This window comes from Muntiacus reevesi, chromosome 17 (assembly GCF_963930625.1).
Source record: "Muntiacus reevesi chromosome 17, mMunRee1.1, whole genome shotgun sequence".
NCBI lineage: Eukaryota > Metazoa > Chordata > Mammalia > Artiodactyla > Cervidae > Muntiacus > Muntiacus reevesi.
In genome coordinates, this window is record NC_089265.1 from 18,712,575 (window position 1) to 18,719,063 (window position 6,489).

The 6,489-nt window shown below is 40.8% G+C and overlaps 1 pseudogene; it reads right to left on the reverse strand.

Moving 5' to 3' along the window:
- Positions 1–1,262: 1,262 nt before the first annotated feature.
- LOC136148319 (V-type proton ATPase subunit E 1 pseudogene) lies at positions 1,263–1,995 on the reverse strand (annotated as a pseudogene).
- Between the last annotated feature and the right edge of the window lie 4,494 nt (positions 1,996–6,489).

Genomic DNA, 6,489 nt, shown 5'->3' on the forward strand with positions numbered 1-6,489 from the left:
AAAGATGGAAGATGTAGTACTTTGCTAGGGCTTCCATAACAAAATATCACCAACTAAGTGACTTAAACAATAGAAATTTATTTCCTCACAGCTCTGGAGGCTAGAAAAGTCTAAGAACAAGATATCCGCAGGTTAGGTTTTTCTTGAGGCCTCTCAGTCCTCTCCTCAGTGGGCAGGTGGCAGGTAAACCTCTCTGCATCTTCACAGTGTCTTTCTTCGGTGCACATGCATCCCTGGGGTCTCTCCATATACCCAAACATCCCCTTCTTATAGGGATACCAGTCAGACTGGATTAAGGCCCACCCTAAAGACCTCATTTTAACTTTACTTCTTCAAAGGCCCCATCTCAAAATATAGTGACATTCTGTGGTACTAGCAGTTAAGACATCAACTATGAACAATACAAGGTATTGTAGTAATATATAAGTGCAAAAAGCATATGACATTAGAGTAACTCAAAAGAAAATATCGGCAGGTACACTTCTAAGGCTCTATAACAGGCAACAGAGCAATTGGAAAGAAGGGAGATGGCATTTATTGGTTACCCATTATGTGACAGCTACATACTTTTTTCCAGGTATGCATTTTGTTTTAATAAATAAAGCATATGCATGGTGTAGATCTTAAATCACACTACAAACAAACACTTATGGGCCAAAACAGGTAACAGTGAAGCAGCTACTGGTAGAAGGAATGTGATCTCACATGCAACTGAAGCCCAAAGAGCAAAGACCTGACTCCAGAGCCCACCACATACTGGCCCTTCTAGGATAGACACTGGACCAAAGGAGAACAGGAGACTCAGAGACATTCATGCACCCACCATCTGACCCCTTGCCTTCCTACTGCAGAGCCAGCAGGAAGTTGAAATCTCAGATATGCTAGCGGAAGGTTTCCTGACCATATTAAGTGAAACTCTCTCATTGTTACCAATCAGCCAGGGGTGTAACCTACAGAAGGGGGGTTGTTCATTCATTCAGTTGTGTCTGCTCTTTTGCAACCCCATGGACTGTAGCCTGTCAGGGTCCTCTATCCATGGAATTCTCCAGGAAAGAATATTGGAGTGGGTTGCCATTTCCTTCTATCCACCGATAAATACAGAATATGAGAACAGCAAAGAGGAAATTACAGAGGTCATCTTGTTTATTCAAATGTCAGAAACATCCATGTCACAGAAGTAGATGGACACTACCTCCCGTAGGAATAGTCCAAACACTTCCTGTTGGCATTTGCACCAAACAAGGTTCCTTATACTTCTGGCATCATCTGCTAGACAGTGAGGTCCAGCCAGCTCTTGAGGATATTGGAAACATTGATTTTGCAATCCCCACTATAGAGTGTAACCCTGCCAGATATTTCCTCAGGCAAGTAGGCCTTCGGATCATTCTAGACATTAACATCTCTTCTGGTTTTGTACACAGACATCGCTTTTGCACTGCTGCCTTCACCAGCGGGAAATCTTGTCTTTTGCAAAAATGATCATTCAGGGCTCCAATATCCAGTACAAGCCAAGGAGGATCAGGCCATTCAGCAGCAGTTGGCACCTGGCTATATCTTCTGCCATTCTACTGAGTCTCTGTCTTTAGGTTTGTGAGAAGATCATCCATCTCTCAGTCTGACTATTTTGAGCCTCACTTGACTCATCAGACTGGACATCTGAATTTTCTTATTCTGCTCAATCTGCTTTTCTTTCTTCTCATAATATTCCATAATCTTCGTTCTTTACGCTTGCACAAGCTGATCTTTCTCAATGTTGAACTCTTTCTTTTGCCTTCCTGTCTATTCTGCTTCCTCCTTGACTTCATCAATAAAAGTCATCCTGTGCTTAATCAGCTTCTGCATGTTGGCATCACTGAGAGAAAAGATGCTGATGAGCAACCAGGAGAGGAAATCTGCTGTCACTTCAGGCCTCCTCCGTTTTGTTGTGCTACATATTTCACATGTGCTAGCATGTGTAAAGCCCATGGAAATTACAATCCAACCAGTTATCCCCATTTTATAAATGAGGAAATTGAGGCTCCAAGAAATGAAAAGATTTCTCTAGTAATGCAGTTAGAAGATGGTGGGCCCATGTTAAGAATTTAGGTGTATCATCAATGCTTATCTGCTTGCCATCAGTATGAGTTCATCCCTAGTGTTAGTCCTGGTTCTGCTACTCACTAATTTTTGTTGGACATCTCACTTCAAATGGAATCCACCTTCCTAGTCAATAAAATAACTGGTGTCCTTGCCTAATATTTTCATAATTATACCACAATTCATTATACTGCAAAAATATCATAACCCATTATATGCACATTGGAAATTAGAAACAAAATGGAAAAAACTAAATGCAATGTTGCTGTTGTTGTTGTTCAGACACTAGGTTGTGTCTCACTCTTTAGGACACCATGGAATATACACACAAGGGTCCTCTGTCCTCCACAGTCTCCCAGAGTTTGCTCAAATTTATGTTCACTGGGTTAGTGATAATAGCTGAACATCTCATCTTCTGCCACCCTCTTCTCCTTTTGCCTTCAATTTTGTCCAGCATCAGAGTCTTTTTCAATGAGTCTTTTCCAATGAGTCAACAATGAGTTGACTCTTCACACCAGGCGCCCAAGGTATTGGAACTTCAGCTTCAGCATCAGTCCTTCCAATGAATGTTCAGTGTTGATTTCTTTCAGGACTGACTGGTTTGATCTCTTTGCTGTCCACGCGACCCTCAGGAGTCTTCTCCAGGACCACAGTTTGAAAGCATCAGTTCTTCAGCACTCAGCTTTTATGGTCCAACTCTCACATCCACACATGACTAACAGAAAAACCAGAGTTTTGACTCTATAGACCTTTGTCAGCAAACCGGTGTCTCTGCTCTCTAATACACTGTCTATGTCTGTCATAACTTTCCTTCCAAGGAGCAGGTGTCTTTTAATTTCATGGCTGCACTCACTGTCCACAGTGATTTTGGAGCCTAAAAAATAAAATCTGTCAATGCTTCCACATTCTCCCCTTCTATTTACCATTAAGTGATGAGACCAGATGCCATGATCTTGTTTTTTGAATAATGAGTTTTAAGCCAGCTTTTTCACTCTCCTCTTTCACTCTCATCAAGAGGCTCTTTAGTTCTTCTTCACTTTCTGCCATTAGAGTGGTACCATCTGCATATCTGAGGTTGTCGATATTTCTCCTAGCAATCTTCATTCCAGCTTATAATTCATCCAGCCCAGCATTTCACATGATGTACTCTGCACAGAAGTTAAATAAACAGGGGTAACAACATACAGCCTTGTTGTACTCCTTTTCCAATTTGAAACCAGTCCATTGTTCCATGTCCAGTTCTAATTGTTGCTTCTTGACCTGCATACATGTTTCTCAGGAGACAGGTAAGGTGGGCTGGTACTTTCATTTCTTTAAGAGTTCTCCACAGTCTATTGTGACCCACACAGTCAAAGGCTTTGGTGTGGTCAATGAAACAGAAGTAGATGTTTTTCTTGAATTCCCTTGCTCTCTCTATAATCCAATGAATGTTGGCAATTTAATCTCTGGCTTCTCTGCCTTGTCTAAACACAGCTTGTACATCTGGAAATTCTCATTTCATCTACTACTGAAGCTTAGCTTGAAGGACTTTGAGCATACCTTAATAGCATGTGAAATGGGCACAGTCGTACAGTAGTTTGAACATTCTTTGGCATTGCCTTTTTGGGGACTGGAATGAAAAATGACCTTTTCCAGTCCTGCAGCCATGGCTGAGTTTTCCAAATTTGCTGACATAGTGAGTCCAGCATTTTAACAGCATCATCTTTTAGGATTTTAAATAGCTCAGCTGGAATTCCATCATCTCCACTAGCTTTATTCATAGTACTGCTTCCTAAGGCCCACTTGACTTCACACTCCAGGACGTTTGACTCTAGGTGAGTGACCACACCGTTGTGGTTATCTGCGTCATTAAGACCTTTTTGATACAGTTCTGTATATTCTTGTCACCTCGTCTTAATCTATTCCGCTTCTATGAGGTTCTTACTGTTTCTGTCCTTTATTATGCCCATTGTTGCATGAAATGTTCCCTTGATACTTTCAATTTTCTTGAAGAGATAGATCTCTAGTCTTTCTCATTCTACTGTTTTTCTCTATTTCTTTGCATTGTTCCTTTAAGAAGGACTTCTTATCTCTCCTTGCTATTCTCTGGAATTCTTCATTCAGTTGTGTATACCTTTCCCTTTCTCCCTTACCTTTCATTTCCCTTCTTTCCTCAGCTATGTATAAAACCTCCTCAGATAACCACTTTGCCTTCTTGCATTTCTTTTTCTTTGGGATGATTTTGGTGACTACCTCTTGTACATTGTTATGAATCTCCATCTATGGTTCTTTAGGCAATCTGTCTATCAGATAGAATCCCTTGAATTTATTTGTCACTTCCACTTTATAATCATAAGGGATTTGATTTAGATCATACATGAATGGCTTAGTGGTTTTCCCTAGTTTCTTCAATTTAAGCCTGAATTTGGCAATAAGGAGCTCATGATCTGAGCCACCATCAGCTCCAGGTCTTTTTGTTGCTCACTGTATAGAGCTTCTCCATTTTTGGCTGCAAAGAGCATAAACAGTCTGATTTCAGCACTGACCATCTGGTGGTGTCCACATGTAGAATCATCTCTTGAGTTGTTGGAAAAGGGCATTTGTTATGACCAGCATGTTCTCTTGACACAATTCTGTTAGCCTTTATCCTGCTTCATTCTGTACTCCAAGGCCAAACTTGCCTGTTATTCCTGGCATCTCTTGACTTCCTACTTTTGCATTCCAATCCCCCACGATGAAAAGGACATCTTCTTCAGTGTTAGTTCTAGAAGGTGTTGTAGGTCTCATAGAATCAATCAACTTCAGCTTCTTTGCATCAGTAGTTGGGGCATAAACTTGGATTATTATGATGTTGAATGGTTTGCCTTGGAAATGAACTGAGATCATTCTGTTGTTATTGAGGTTGCATCTAAGCACTGCATTTGGACTCTTCTCTTTACTATGAGTGCTATTCCATCTCTTCTAAGAGATTCTTGCCCACAGTAGTGGATACAATGATCATCTGGACTAAATTTGCCCAAGCCCATCCATTTTAGTTCACTGATTAATAAGAAATCAATGTTCAATCTTGCCATTTCCCGCTTGACCACACTGATTTATCTTGATTCATAGACCTAACATTCCATGCAATGTTCCTATGCAATGTTGTTTTTCATAGCATCAGACTTTACTTTCACCACCAACACATCCACAACTGAACATCATTTCTGCTTTGACCCAGTTGCTTCATTTTTTCTGGAGCTATTAGTAACTGCCCTTCACTCTTCCCCAGTAGCATATCAGATACCTTTGACGTGGGGAGCTCATCTTCTGCTATCATTTCTTTTTGTCTTTTCATACTGTTCATGGGGTTCTCCAGACAAGAATACTGTAGTGAGTTGCCATTTCCTCTCTCACTAGACCACATTTTGTCAGAACACTTCTCTATGGCCCATCCTTCTTTTGTAGACCTGCAAGGCATGGCTCATAGCTTCATTGTGTTATAGTAGTCCCTTCACAATGACAAGTCTGTGATCTATAAAGGGGAAATGCCATATGCCACTTTAATAAAAGCACCATAAATGTTTTGGTAAGATTCCTTTCTGGTACATAGGAAGGTAAAGTTTCCTTCTTGTGTCACTTCATTTTAAAGAGAAACAAGTGGTCGTATCATTATGGGACCCAGATCAGATTAGAAAAATAGAAGAAGACAGACAAAGAGAACAATGATATTCTAAGAGTTCTCTTCATCTTAGTTATTTAGGTTTCTTTGCCTGGGGTTTCCCTGGTGGCTCAGATGGTAAAGAATTCACTTGCAATGCAGGAAATCTGGGTTCGATCCCTGGGTCAGGATGATACCCTGGAGAAGGGAATGGCAACCACTCCAGTATTATACCCTGGAGAATTCCACGGACAGAGGAGCGTAGCAGGCTACAGTCCATGGGGTCACAAAGAGTCAGACATGATTGAGCACTAACATTTTGTCTTGTGGTTGCTTATCTGTGAGGCAGGACTGACCTATGTCATTAACACACACACACACTCACACACACACACACACACACACACACACACACACACACACACACCAGCTTTATGAAAAATCAAACTGATTTGATTCTAAGGGCCAAGAAGAAAGAACAAGCTGGAATCAAGATTGTCAGGAGAAATTTTAATAACCTCAGATATGCAGATGACACCACCCTTATGGCAGAAAGTGAGGAACTAAAACCTCTTGATGAAAGTGAAAGAGGAGAGTGAAAAAATTGGCCTAAAACTCAACATTCAAAACACTAAAATCATGGCATCTGGTCCCATCACTTAATGGCAAATAGATGGGGAAACAATGGAAACAGTGACAGACTTTATTTTCTTGGGCTCCAAAAATCACTGCAGATGGTGACTGTAGCCATGAAATTAAAAGACGTGTGCTCCTTGAAAGAAAAGCTATGACCA